Source organism: Dromaius novaehollandiae, chromosome 2, assembly GCF_036370855.1.
Source record: "Dromaius novaehollandiae isolate bDroNov1 chromosome 2, bDroNov1.hap1, whole genome shotgun sequence".
Taxonomy (NCBI): Eukaryota; Metazoa; Chordata; class Aves; order Casuariiformes; family Dromaiidae; genus Dromaius; species Dromaius novaehollandiae.
Window position 1 is genome coordinate 64,053,225 of NC_088099.1, and position 14,985 is coordinate 64,068,209.

The following is a 14,985-nucleotide window of genomic DNA, read 5'->3' on the forward strand; positions in this document are numbered from 1 at the left end:
AAATATAGCATTGAGACAACGTGTTGGAAAATTTCAGCTCATGCATCACCCATGCAATTTTAACAGGAAACATTAGCCTGGGATTATACTAGAGCAAGAAAGAATGTAGTTTGAGTATCAGATCCACGGCTGAATTTGCAGGTTAAGTAACTTCATGGAACCATGTTTTTACTTCTTAATGCAGCAGATTTTTTTGAGCCTTATGAGGGGTCTCATGGTTTTTGTACAGGCATTTTTCCTAGTAAAGACAGATTTTACCATCTTCCATAGTAAAACCATGAAGGAACAAGAGCTAAAGAGGACTTATACATCCAAATTGCTTTTTTTTTTTTCTTTTTTGTATACTGGTTTCTTTTTTATATAATAAGCTCTGACCTCCTGCTTGTTATTTTTCATGTATCTGGAGAGTATAAGAAAAATGTGAAGGTGGATAACATTGATACAGTATCTTGCATGAGGGGACCATGATTTCATTGTGGGCTGGCAAGAACTGCAGTAATACGTACTGCAGTTCAGATAGTCTCCTTAAGTCCATGTACAAGGTGTAAATATTTTCCAGACAGAATGTGTGAAATTGTCAGAATTTAGTAAAATGTTTCCTTGACAGAGGTCAAGTGGGATGTTGAACTGTGGCAAAGGAGCTAACTTCATGTGCAACTCTAAACCTACAACAGTGTGTTTGTTGTATTTTCTCTTGAGGCAAAGCAGCCTTATTGTATATGTGGGTGTCTTTAGTATTAAAAAAACCTTTGATTTATGAATTTTAATATTAAACAAAACAGTGCTTTCAAGTGAATTGATCTTGAAATACGTAAATATGTTGTCATTTAACCATATGCTTAATGGTATGCTACTTATAATTGTAATGATTGTTTGCCAAGCATAGTTTCAGATAAAGAAAGAAATGCACAGATGGTTTTCTTATTTAAGTGTATTAAAATGCATACAGAATGTTTAGAAATGCAAATCCTTTAAATCAACTACTTGACAAAATCAGCTTTGTTCCAAGCTGTTGTAATAGTCTCTTGTGTTTCAGAGAGAGAGGATAAGTCATCTGTAGAACAGCAGTCAAGTGAACTGGAGTTTGAAGAGGGCAAAACCACAGGACTTAAATAGTGCTAAAGAGAAGGGTTGGAGAAGTAAATTGTCTACAGTTATTTCTGTGGCTGATTGTAGAGTAGTGGCAAGATTATGTTGATGCATTTTCTCCATTATAGTAACACAGAGGGAATTTACTCCTTTTAATACCTCAGCTCCACAAGCTAGCATTGCATTATTTTTATTTATAGCATTATTAGCACACTTATATTTCAGTGCCCCCTCTTAATCTTCCCATTCACAGTGTTATACCAGTTCCTCTTGGATTTTAGCACTGCCCTCAGAAAGACAGTATTTTCCATAGGAACAGATGTTAAAACAGTGCTGAGCTGTGATTTGTGATGATCAAAACAAACCAATGTGAGGCCATATTATTAGGTGGCCCTGTGATGGAATGGTTGCCATTTATTGTGCTAGAAATATTAATTTTGCTGGAAAACTCAGAAGGGCTCACGTTTGGATCAGAGTCTCGTAAAGATAAATCTGAAGTGGATTATCTCCTGTGATGAATGGGAGATTTGAGGTAGACTGTGAGGAAATTCTCAGGAAAAATCTGAGACAAGATATAAGAAGTAGAAGAGTTGTTCCTGGGAGAAGGAGAAAAGAGGAGCTAGAAGAAATAGGAAATGAGGAAGCTGATGAACGTGGAGATAAGTTTTTGATCACCAAATTAACTTCTTGTTTTTATTGGCTTCTCCAGTTTTGTTGTATGGCATCTCTGCTTTCCCATGATTATAGAAGTCTGGGTCCATCTAGAAAAAGTTGTGAGCAAGTAAATAAATATTTTGATGGAGTTACACTAGAAGAGAGTTTATCCAATACATGGTGTGAAAAACTGCCATGGCTCTTGGGATGAGAGGAACTCTATCATGTTTCGAGTAGATGAAACCCTTGAAATGGCCTGTGGCCATAATACAGGGCAATGGAATAATTTGCTAGCTCAGCAGCCTTGCAGTGAGGTTGGGTTTGAGAAGGTTATATTTGCATTTCCGTATTTTTTTTAATTTATGGTTGAGTAATTGAAATAATGGTGGCAACAATGGAAAAACTAGTACATTTATCGGGTGTTTCAGAATAAAGAATATTCTTTGCTGGTACTGAAAATGTGAAAAGTAGAACAATATCAGAATACTTGCAGTGAGAGAAGGCTTTCATCAAGGATTATTTGGTAAAACAAAGCAGATGAAATAGCTGTCTGAGTAGACAGAGATCTATTTAGCTGCAGCTGCCAGTCTTCCAGTTGGATCATTTTGATCCCACTGTTCTAGCTGGTGGCTAATAATAATTGGCATCACTATATAGTGCTATTGCAAATAGTATGGTTAGTACTGTTTACCAGAATATATGGGATGTAAAAGCTTGAAAGAATGCTTGCTGTCTGTTTTGGTGACTCTTTTATTAAAAGTTGCTTATACAATAAAATTTGTTCACTTTTAATTTCTGTCAGGATGATTTTTGTATTGCTGCTGTCTGCATTTAATACTAAAACAAGAGACCAATGCATCAGCATAGAGCTAATACATTACAGTGGTGATTAACAATAACGCATAAATTGTAATAACTTTCTTGTGATTCTTATAGCCATCAGAGGACAGAATTTACTCTCCATCTTCCAGAGAGCTGAGTTATTGTACAGAATAATCAAGTGTAATGAAATACTGATTTTGCTGAGTCAGGTGTAAGTTTGATAAACCCAGGATAAGTGAAGACAAGAACTATCACTTTGTTCTATATTATAGTTTGTTCTATCTAGCTATAATAAATTAATATTGGTACAAATGAAAGTGATGCTTTGCTATTTCTGACAGGTTGCATTTTATATCCAGTTTGCTCTCTCAGAGTAAGATTCAGAGGAATGGAAATACTCAGAAGAAAGTTTTGACAGAGCAAGCCTTTGTTTAAAAAGTTCCACATGACAATGATATGAAAATCCTTTCCTTTCTACTATGGGCATGTGTGTTTCTAGTGGAGTGGGATTTTTGTTCACAGTGATGCCTAGCAAACATATTTGCACAGATATTTGAACTTGAGCTAGGATGCAGGTTGATAGGGATTGCTTTTTTACTTTTTCAGGTTTGGGTTTCATCCACTCAAGAGGCAGAGATAATAAACTGTGAGGCCAGTGATCAAGGATAGATAGGAAGTACCTGATTGTGAATAAAATACTTCTGAAATTGCAGTCAGGAAAACAGCTGTACTGGGTTGGACCAAAAGATTGTTTTGCCTAGTTCCTGCTGCTAACGGTGGTCATGAGCAGCCTCCAAAGGAAAATTAAGAACAGGCAGGCATACTTCTGTTGCTACTCCTCTAGTCTCCTGAGCTAGATGTTATCTTTCTCTGTTCAGCAGCTATGAATAATTTTCTTCTATGAACTTGAACCTGTGTAAATGTTGAGCCTGCATAAATATTTAACAACCTGTTGCCTGAAGAATTTCCTCCTCCTGCAGGTTTGAACCTGTCTCCTCCTGGCTTCCTCATAGTTTGTGTCCTGGGAGAGGGCATGAGCCCAGCAGGGAGCTCTGACTGCAGAGAGCTCTGTCATACCTACCTCTCACTTTTCCCATCTGAAGAGATCTGGTTTCCTTGTTCCTCATTCAGAAACCTTTCTGTACCTGGTAGCCCTTCTCTGAACCTTTCCATTTTAACCCCAGATCTGAGTAGATGTTTGCTGTGCCATAATGATAGTCTCTCTCCTAGTAATACCAACCTTTTCAAAATAGAGCGCTCTACCACTAACACAGCCTCCTCTCTCTTTCTCATATTTCTTGTAGCCTGATATTTCTGTGTGACCGTGTTTTTCTTCCACCAAGTTTCCAGTATGCTTGTTCATTTAGGACTAGACATTCCATTTCTGCTATCTTATTTCTGAAATTTCTAGTGCTGGTGTTAAAGCACGTGTTCTGGTTCTCTTCTAGGCATCCCATTTAAATGGCACTCTGGAATTTCCTATATATGACTATTGCCTATCCTTCATGAGTAGAGAATTTCTATGCTTTTCCCTGTAAGAGAAGTATCACTGCAAACCACATGCTCTTTCATACCTGTTGTCTTTTCCCCACTCTTCAGTTTAAAAGCTCACATACACCATTCTTGTCTTTAAAGAGTCTGGCACTAGTCTAGTTCACTTATGGTTCATTTGGAATCCATTCTTCCTCTTTGCTCCCCCACCCCCCTTTTTTTTCATTTTTTAGAAGCACTTCCTTTTCCATCCGAATCATTCATAGCGAATAAATCTCTGATATGAGATAGAAATTTTTTATATGATTACTACATTTCTTTACTGAACCATCTTTTTTTATCAGAGAAGCTCATCTTGCATCAAAGCTAATGGCAGGCCACCTTAGAGGCGACTCGCCCAGTTTGGCAGTAAGCCAGGGCGTAAAGAAAGTGTGCTCACCCTTTCTATGGGAGCAATTTTTTGCTTGTTTAATGAATTTACAGAGCTATACTGACTCTTCATCTGTCAGAAATGGATAATTAGTATTTTGACTTGGAAGCTTCAACAAAGCTGAGAGTGAACCAAGTTTCAGTGTTGCTTTTGTGTTATCAACAGAGCAGTTTACTTGGATTATTTTCATTATCTAACCAAGTTAGTGCCTAGTCAGGAAACTAGTTTCCTGAGACTACAGCTGATGGAGAAAAAAAAATCTCTTCCAAGTTAGATTAGGAATTTAACTATCTCTGTTTTGCCCACTGAAGGGTGCTTCTCTGTTGTCTAAAGACAGAGTGAAATAGTTGGTGAAGCTGGAACTATAAAGCTCGTCACTGTAAATTCACAGTGGTTTTCTAACTGAGTTTTGTGAGATTTTCTCAAGTGATGCTGTTTGCCCACTGATCTGTCTGTACTAATAATGATTATATTTGGGAGTGAAAAAACAAATGGACGTAGAAAGATTTTGAAGTTAGGAAAAAATGCTTTTGTATATGAAATGAGCACTTCCTTGTATGGAAATTGCTTTGTATTTGCTTTTCAAAGGAGAATTACAATTAAAAATAAATCATCTTTACTTTTATTATAGAGTAACAATTAAAACAAATAATCTTAACTTCTGTTAGACTGGACTTATTATCTTGCTATCTTAATGCATTCTAATTTCTCTCTATCAATCATCTGCTCTTTCTCATCTGAAAAATTCTTCCGTCAGTATGCTTTAGTGCACTTGGCTATTCAGACAACTACAGGATCCTCGCTAGGTAAGCAGTGAATGCTCTGTGCTCATTTTTGTAAGAGAATTAATATAAAATCATGTCAATGTATAAAGGAAAACACTTAATGTATAGGCACATATGTCACTTAATGGATAGGCGTGTATGCCACAGCGGTGATACTGTTAGGAGAAATTAATTTAATTTCTGATCAAAGAAATAGGACCTAAATAGATGACACACAACCAAATGTACAAAATTTATATCCTGTTTGAGTATTTCTTGTGATCATGACTTTTCATCCCATTCTAGCCAAGTCATTTAAGGAACTTACTCAATGTTTCAAATTTTTTTTCTTTTTTTCTTTCTTTTTTTTCCCAGAAAACTGAAATTTGGGACTTGGAGGAGGTACAGCACAGCACTACTCTTGAGTCTTTACAAAATGATTTACAAAATAAATCATTTTTCTGATAGTCTGACACATTGCTGTAAGTGACTTAATTTGTTTCTTCCTAATTCTAATACATTGTGCTTCGATGTCAGAAGTTCTTTGACTGAATCAAGTTGCATGTCACAGTGTATTATAGAGGCAGATAGCTTATAGAAGGGGATCATAAAATCTGTGTGGTTTTAGTACACTATATTCCTTTTTCATATGCGTGGTCATAAGGGCATGACTTGCAATACTCTTTTTCCAATGAGTGTTAGGAATCAAATTGAAAATTATTGTAATCTTGATTAGGTATTTTTCTTTCTCTCCTTAAGAAAATAGATTTTTTTTTGTTCCTGAGCATATGGCGTATTTCCCTCCAGATTTTCTTTTGCCTTTGATATATAGTAAGTGCATCCCAGAAGATGAGATGGTTCAGCTGTAATAGTCTTTTTATTATCAACTCTGCTTGCCATTGTTTCTCTGCAGTAGTGTTCCAAAAGGGATATCATTTCCTAAAGTAAATTAAGAGATTCTTAAGGGTAGATAACATCCTTTTCATAGAGTGCTACTTTTTGGTGGAACTATAATAAAAAATAATTATGTATTTTCTGTTAAAATATTCAATTCTCTGAACTATATAGAAAACAATTGTGTTGGTTACTCCAGGCCAATGAGATCCAAAATCCTTATAACATCCCTATAAATGATGACATTATAAGAATTGTAATGGGTTTCTTTTAGAGCAATGCATATGAAGTTTTTATTGCTTGTCTTGCAGTTTTGGTGTGGAAACATACTTCTTGATGACAGAAATCTGCCTTTCAAATGTTATCACTTGACACTGGGAGACAGGGTTTAATAAAAATAGTCAGATCCTATGGGTTCATGACAAAATTACCAGATTTGAAATGTACCTTTTGGGTTAGACTCATCTGCACTTTTACTACCAGAACACTTTTTATTTTCATAATGAACATTTAGCATGCATGCAAAAATTTAGCCTGCATACAAAAATTAAGCTCTCCATAACAGCAACATTTTGTTTTGATGGTATAGTGTATTCTAATCCTCTATTGTCTTAAAAAAAAAGACACAAGTTTTAAGGATAAGTATTTTTTTATCCTTTATTTGTATTTATTGGGTGTGTAGCATTAAGATCAGCAGCATTTCTTTTCTTGACACTCTGTTAATGAAGGTCTTGAACACACAGCTGAATTATGTCATCTGACTGACAATAGCTATGCAGTGTGCCTTTAGCTTATAACATATATGACGTAAAATGTGTTAGCTTAAACCTTGGCTTAACGCACCAAAAGCTGTGACAGATACCAGGTATCACCACATTCAGGTTCCAAAAGCCAGATTACAGGAGTTTCAGCCTAAATATTCTATACTCTCCAAATCTGTTAATTTGTCACAGTAGCTAGTCCTTGCTAAGAACTCTCCCTGCTAAGAACTACTAATGAGTCACGTAGAGCATTCTCCTCTTAGATGTTCATATAAAAGTGTTTTTCAAAGCATGTGAAGCAAGAGGCTGAGCTTTAAACCTTTTCCAGCCAGTGCACATTATAAAGGATATATGGAATATTTATCAGTAGGACTACGAAGTGTTGTGTTTATTATATAAATATATTCTTTACTCGGGTGATAATTCTGAAAGGCTTATGCCTAGATATATATGAATTTCTGAAGCATATGCAGAAATCATCAATTGCTGGGAAGAAGTATCCAGAAGAGATGTAATATTCGGAATAATAGGCACACATAAAAGGAGCCTTCAGCTCTCGGATTTCTCAGAGTTTTATTGTATTATCTCATTTTGCTTTTACTCAAAACTTCGTCTAAATCAATAGAACTGCAAGGACCTCAACCAGTTTACAGTGAGTAGAGCAGACCACTAGGCCTGCTCCACAGTAGTCTGCTAGGAATGGACCTTATTTGACAGAATTTGGTTTCAAGTGATGAGTAGACTTGTTTTTTTTCTGAGTGGGAGTTAGTGAGTTGTGAGCTTGCCACAAGATATCATATGTTGTCTGGGTCTTAGAAGTAGAGTCAATAAAGGATGACCAAGGACTTGTTGTATTTTCAACTGCTTGAGATTTTCCCTTACAAAAGCTGAACAGATGTTTCTCCTTTTTCTTTCTAGTTGAAAAATTGAGAAAAGTATTCTTGCTTTTTTGAAAGCACTTGTGGGGTGATGGGAAGCAAAGGATGAAAAAATATAGATCCAGAAATTGTGAAGCACCAAGCCATTTAATCCACATGGAGACTTGTTAGGAAGAGTGTCTTCATCTTTGTTGTCACCCCTGGCAAAAAGATTACTGACAACTCCATCAATGCAAAACTGATAAAATGCTGTGCCTGTGTGGCTTGGAAGTACCAGAGGTATTGCCCACTGTACCTCTGAGGTCCACACAATGCAACACAACTTGGGTCACGTTAACAGGAAATTCCTGTTAATATAGACTCAGTCCTGATTAATAGGTTAGTAGATTTAACAGATCATAGATCTATTGAGACATAAAGCATATGGTTAGGCGTGGAGTGCCTTACTGATGTGGCTGTAGTGGCCTCCAGTCCCAGAGTAACACTGGTCACCACTAACCTAGTGCCTTTGTATCCTGCTCCCCTGTGCTCCATACAAGCATGCCCAATGTACAGCCCTTCCAATGTTACAGGGCAATTGTGATAGTCTAAGAACAAACATGCAGCTCAGATGCTTCGTAGGCTCACTATTTATCTGTTCTTGTGGACCGGCTCAAAAGCCTTTAAGTGGCTCTGAAACAGGCATCCCACTCAAACTACTGGGTATGCCTCCTTTCTACTTCTTCAGCAGAGTTTATATCACAAATAATACCCATCCACCCTCCCTCTGTGGTAATTTAAGAGAGCCTTTTTATTGATATAGGTCAGTTTCTTCTGAGATGTAGTTATAGAGAAGGTGGTGTCCCACATTTGAAGAAAATGAGATAACTTTGGGTTTTTGTTGTTCATTTCTGAGCAAGCTGGGCATCAGCTGGCCCTGGGTGATAGACAGCCGTGTAGACACAACATCAGTAAAACTGTTGTCAAAGAAAATGTCAAAAATAACCAAAATTAAAAAAGATGCTTTTTAGATTTTTTTAGTGCATTGCTCATCTGCAGTTTTTGAAGGTGACTGAGCCATGCCTGTGTTTTACAGGAGAGAAATGGAGTCAGCACAAGCAATCCCTTTGAAAATCAGAAGAAGGTGATCTGGGCTGCATTAGAATAGATCTCAGATATTTCCCCACAGTCACTTGAGAAGTTTGGGACAGAAGCAGAGAGAACCCATTGGTTCTCTGTCTATCTTCTTTTGAACTTGCTAAAGGGTATAGCTTGTGGTTATATATTTGAAAGTCACAGATATGCCTCTTTCAGTAGCAATGTGCGAAAAGATTATTCAAATGTTTGTGTATGGGTGAGAAAGATGCATACGATAGAACAGGTAGGATCAATAATAAATATAACAAAGATATTGAATGACAAAAAAAATTCCATAGGCTTTCTACCCCTTGATACTTGATGTCCCTAGAGAAACTATTTTTAGTCATTGTTCCTTACAATGAGCTGACAGTGCCGTACAGTTCAAACTTTGGTTTTGGTCTGATACAAATTAAAAGTGGGAAAGGAAAAGCGACCCAGTCTACTGGGAAATGAAGCAAAATGTTTAGATAATTTAACAGTTATTTATAAAAGAAAAAAGACTTATTTTGTTCTGCTAAGCTGACGATCCTCATACCCTGGAAATGCAATATTTTCTACAGGGCAAATGACAGGGAAGCCAAAGCTGAACTAGATTTACACATAATATTGCTTCTTAGATTAATAACAAAACCTATTAGGCAGCAAGCTTAGGGAGAAAATGTATGTGGAAAGACAGACATTATTCCATTGGGTCTCATGTTTTACCTTATTATTTCCTTTAAGTCACCAAGGTATCTGCCCTCTTCGCTACTGAGTAACCACTCAGAATGAAAATAGGCTGAAGAGATAAACACAGTCAGCATCCTGAGTAGGAGGCAGGTCTCTTCTCCCCAGATTTTCTTCTTGTAATTATTTTGTGTCTGTAGTGATCATGTCATTCAGACTAACTATTGATTTACAATTTTACCTCCAAGCCTTTGTCTTTATCCTGATAACAGTGAGTAATAATAGCATTAGCACAAAAGATCTGAGATACAGAATGTTATTTTGCACACCTGAGAAGTATTTCTGTTTTTCGTGCATTTGTGTGAAGTGATGGGGGAAAGAACACTATTATGACTGGGTCACAATACTTTTGACATTAAACCTCTGGCATTTTCTTGCTCTAATAATGCCATCTATTCTCAAATGCCTAATGAAGGTTCATTAAAGAGATATTTCAGTGTACTTGTGTTTTTCAGCACACTATCTCAATAAACAATTCTTCATCTTGTCTCTGGGCATTGGAGGTCCTGTCATATTGCTGAAAGAAGCACCAATGATAGATGATGGAAATGCCACTCAGCAATTATTTGCATCTTTCATCTCTCATTAAATATGAAGAAAAGTCTTGTGGAAAGATTTGAATGTAGCTGCAACTGTCACATGTGATATCTGTCAAAATATGATAAATTGACAGTTTCGCCCTATCCTCCTAACTGTTTGGACTGAAGAGCTAGAGGAAGGCTCTGTTTTCTTATGAATTACCATTACATTTATGAGGTAAAGTGCATTAATTGCAATCTCTTTTGTTGAGATTTAAACTAAGGGCACTGTCAGAAACTACTGCTTAGGTTTTTAGCGTAAGCAGTTACTGCTTTTCTGACTGCCACACTTTAAGCTAATCCGCTTGACTTTGAATTGCAGTGGCCTAGGTAGGAGAGGATACGTGGTCACTTACCACATCCTGGTGCCTAGGGGCACAGGCTCAGCACTAACTTGCTTGTCTGTCAGCTAAGTCCATTACCTTGTGACTGGGATGAACTTGCACTGTATGATAGGCAGCTGTGGCCATTTGGTGGGTAGGTGGTAAGTTATGAATCATTTGTGGTTCTACTGTGGTCTGTCACGTGCTATGGCCTGAGAAGCTCAGCTGGCCCTCAATTCTATGGATTTCTCAGGTATTGCACAGAATGCATCAATAAGGATAATATATCCCCTACAGCTTATTATTTCCCCCACCAGTGTTCACATTCTGAATTTTCTTCTAGATTGAAGAAAATTGCATAGTTGATTAATAATTATTTTCTGGTGGGATCTTTTTTTGACCCATGAGGTGTTTGCTCCCTTAGAATGGTGTGAATTGCCTATTTCTCAAATATTGGTTGGATGGGTTTAGGAGAAGTGAAGATAAATATTACAGACATTTCAAACTGCATGGGGAATTGCAGCAGGCAAAATGAAACTTGCAGATTACACACTTGATTGAGATGCTGGAGGCCCTTTTTTTAAGTCATTATGCTGGATCATTCGTCCATTTAGTATAATTTATATTCTATCTCTTGAATCTGTGCAGATAGATTTATTAAGATACTGTATCTATTCTGAAATAGGTACACATTTATCTGCAGTAAAATTGCATTTGCCATATACCAGACCAGGTGCTTAATATAAATGATATAGTCCTTCTGGTTTTGATTGCACAGAACCTAAGTGATTTACAGTGTTTGGATGGTACAATTACAAACTCGGATTTTTTAAATTCCTTTTTTAACCATTAAAAAAATCTCATTCTTTAGAATTACTCCAGGTACAGCTTTCTGCAACACAGAAGTGGAGAGAAGCCAGTAATTTCAGATGTAAATGTAATTGTGTTTAGCAGTATACATTTTAAGACAGATTGGTCAGTTATAAATGTACACTCTCATGCTAATTCTTTGACTAACCTGGTAATCTATACCCTGTTTTACTTTTAAAGTCTCTAAAAATGCAAGCACTATGTCATCTCTATCTCGGCTAGCCTTTGAATGGATAGAGTGCTCATCCAAATATGTGAAGGGTTCCAAAAGTAAAAAAGAAAGACTCTCTCCTAACTTAACCTACAGTGAAAAACTCTTTTATGAAATATAGAGGCAGTGGATGCTTATGATCAACCGTAGAATACTTAATGATGTTGATATTTTACTTTGTCATAAAGGACACTTAATAAAGTGTATGGAAAGGACTTACTCCCCCATGCAGCAGTTACTTACATAGTCATTGCCAACTCAAGTAGGAAATGTGCTATTTGTTGAATCATCAAGACCATTTTTCTAAACAGTTTGGAGTTCCTGGACTAAAAAGAGAAGGCATACATTTAGCTGTTGCCTCTTCCCTTTATTTGCAAAACCAGCCAGAATCACAGTACTGGAGGTACTCCCTATTAAGCTTTCAGATTGTTATTAATGTTCTTGCATATGGACATCAAAGAGGGAAAAGACCCATCCTCTAATTTTACTGCTGATAAAATTTCATATATTTTCTTAGAAGAATCCTGAATGTATACGTGCCCCCCTCCCTCATTTTACTACATACAAATAGATTATAGCACTAACAGCCTGTTCTGTCTTTAAAATATTTACAGCTGGCAGTAACTATTAAGCTTTGGCTGGAAATACAACAGAGAGTCTTGATTGGTATCATTCTCTAATATCCCCAGTTTTCTTGGAGATATCAAGGTAATCTGCATCAAAGATGTTTTTACTATCTGGATATAATTTTTTCTTTAACGAGTCTATTTCATCTTATCTCCTAAATGTAGAATCTGTAACAATAAACTTCAGGCAGCAACTCTGTCAAAAGCTTCTACAAATATAAAACCTTCCTATAACTTTCTCCTCACTCATTTACTGTTTCAGTAATGTCCTTCTACTATGACGGCAATGAACACAGTCCCTTCTGAAAAATAGTGTGCTGTTTGTTGCCTGCTTGTTGCCTTATTTTCTATTAATTCCTTTATGATTCTTTGACTGCCCCAAAGAGACAAAATGAAAAGTTGCATCCAATTTCTGAAATCTCTTTACCTAGCTTTTGCTAGTCTTCAGTCCACTCCTGTAGGCAAACTGAAAATAGCGTTCAAATCCAGGATATATGCACTTTTCAATTCCTCTGTGGTTATCTTGTCCCTTCTAAACTGTATCTAAGAAGGACTTGAAGAGAATTTTTTTTTTTATAACACCTGCAAAGTTGTTATCTAAGCCAATGCAAATTTTACATTAGCAAAAACCTGAATGGCAACATAAAGGACGAACAAAAATCCTAGCTGATACTTTATAAAATAAAGCAAGATCTGAACTGGTAAACTGATTGCTAAATTGACTCATAAACAGTATAAATTATCAATTTGGAGAAGTGATAAGTTGAATACAATCTGGTGGTCCTGGAATCACAGATTTGGAAAGGATGTTAAAAGGTCCTGTAGTCCGTATCACTGTCCTAGAGCAAAATCAACTATACCTATGTCATTTTATGAATGTAATTTGCCTAGCTAGCTATTGAAAGGGTGTGTTCTAGTGCTTTACTAATTTTTGTGTAACAGTGTTTAATTGGAAAGGTCATGGAGGGTTGCTTCAACATAAGTACTCTTTGCCCTATCTGCCCTGGGAACATAAGAAATACCTCGCTGCATTGGAGAGATGCTGTTTAGGGAGAACACATGGGCCTAGCCTCTTCCTGCAGTCTTCCTGTACTTCTCTAGCATCCACAGTAGTTGTTAGGCCTGTTACATGCCTGGCTCTACAGTCCCTTAGAGGGCACAGTCCTTCTATTATCTGCTTATGGACTTGTTATCCATGCATTTCTCTCATCCCTTTTGAACCTCTTCCAGGAGCTTACTGTCTGCTGTGTAAAGAAGTGCTTTCTTTTATCTGTTTTAATTGTCTGTTACTAGTTTACATATTTCCCCTGGTTCTGCAGACTTTTATGGAAAAAAGTTTTGCATTTGCCTTATCTACCACCTTCATGATATGGTGGATAATTCTGTACAGTTTCCTTCCTTTATTCTACAGTTGTATGAATAAGACTGTCTTCTCTGTCATTTTGTCTTTTAACTATACAGCTGCAATACTTTCTGTTTTTCTGATCATTGTTTTTATTCTGTTTTGGTCATGCAAACACAGCACTTCATACTAGGCCTGACGCGAAGCCTCCTACTTGAAGCCTTGCCGATGCTGATTAAAGCAGAAGGGTCATGTCATGCATCTCATGCCGTACTTCTTTCTCTGTCTGCTTGCCTTACACTGTTGGCTTGTGCTCAGCTTGCAATCGCCAGATCCTTCACTAAAAAACTGCTTTCTTAATCAGTTGTTCCCCTTTCTATATGTGCAGATGGCTATGGCTGGCTGATTATAGTAATTTGCTTTTGTCACTATAAATTTCAGTGCACTTGTGATCCCTCTCAAATGCCTGACATCCTCAAATTTAATACACATAGACTACATACCATCATCCAGGTTGCTAATGAAAGAACAGTGCAGACCCCTGCAGAGTCTTTCCCACTTGGCAAAGCTGTCTTTTTGACAGGAAATCATTTGTAACTATGGGGCTGATTTTTAAAGTTTTGCTCCCACATTCTAAAATTTTCATCAACAAAGTTATTTTTCAGAATGTCATTTTGAAGCAGTTTTAAAAGCTCTAGTTAAGATTTATCACTTCTTCCCTGCCTGCAGAGCCTGTCTTTCTACCATAAAAGTAGATAGATTGGTTTCACGTGAATTCTTCTGCTTCGTGTTAGTTATCATTTCTTTCTTTCTGTTTTCCACAGGGTCACAATCGTTTCAGAATTTTCCCAGGAATTCCACTGATCTGATTACATTTCACTGGCAACCCTTCTATCCTTTTCTTTCTTTACTGCCCTTTTCCAACCATGTACATGTTCTTAAAGAGGACCACGAGCAGTCTTGAGGTTGCTTCCAATCATTCCTAAACTATGTTAGGTTGAAGTGCAACTGATATTGAAAACATTGAATTTATTCAAATACTCTGTAACCTTCCCCCCTCCCCCACATTTTAAGTTGAGAGTTTATCCCTATTCCTGCTGGTATAAATTGTGGTAAGCACAAGTTAATATTTTACCTTAGTAGTAAAAACTGATACAAAAAAGGTATTAAATACCATGGCCTTGGGCCAGCTGACAATAACTTTTATTCTCTGCTGGGCACTAGGTTAATTCTCTCTTTGCCCTTTCTCTTACTACTAGGGTATTTCTAGAATAATTTGTTGTTCTTGAAGTTTCATGCTAGTCACACGCCACTTTGTATCTTAGGCATTTTAATTTTTTTCTCACATGCTCTTCCTAATCTTTTGTACCTGTCCCTGATAGCCTGACGTAATTCTTGCTTTCTACT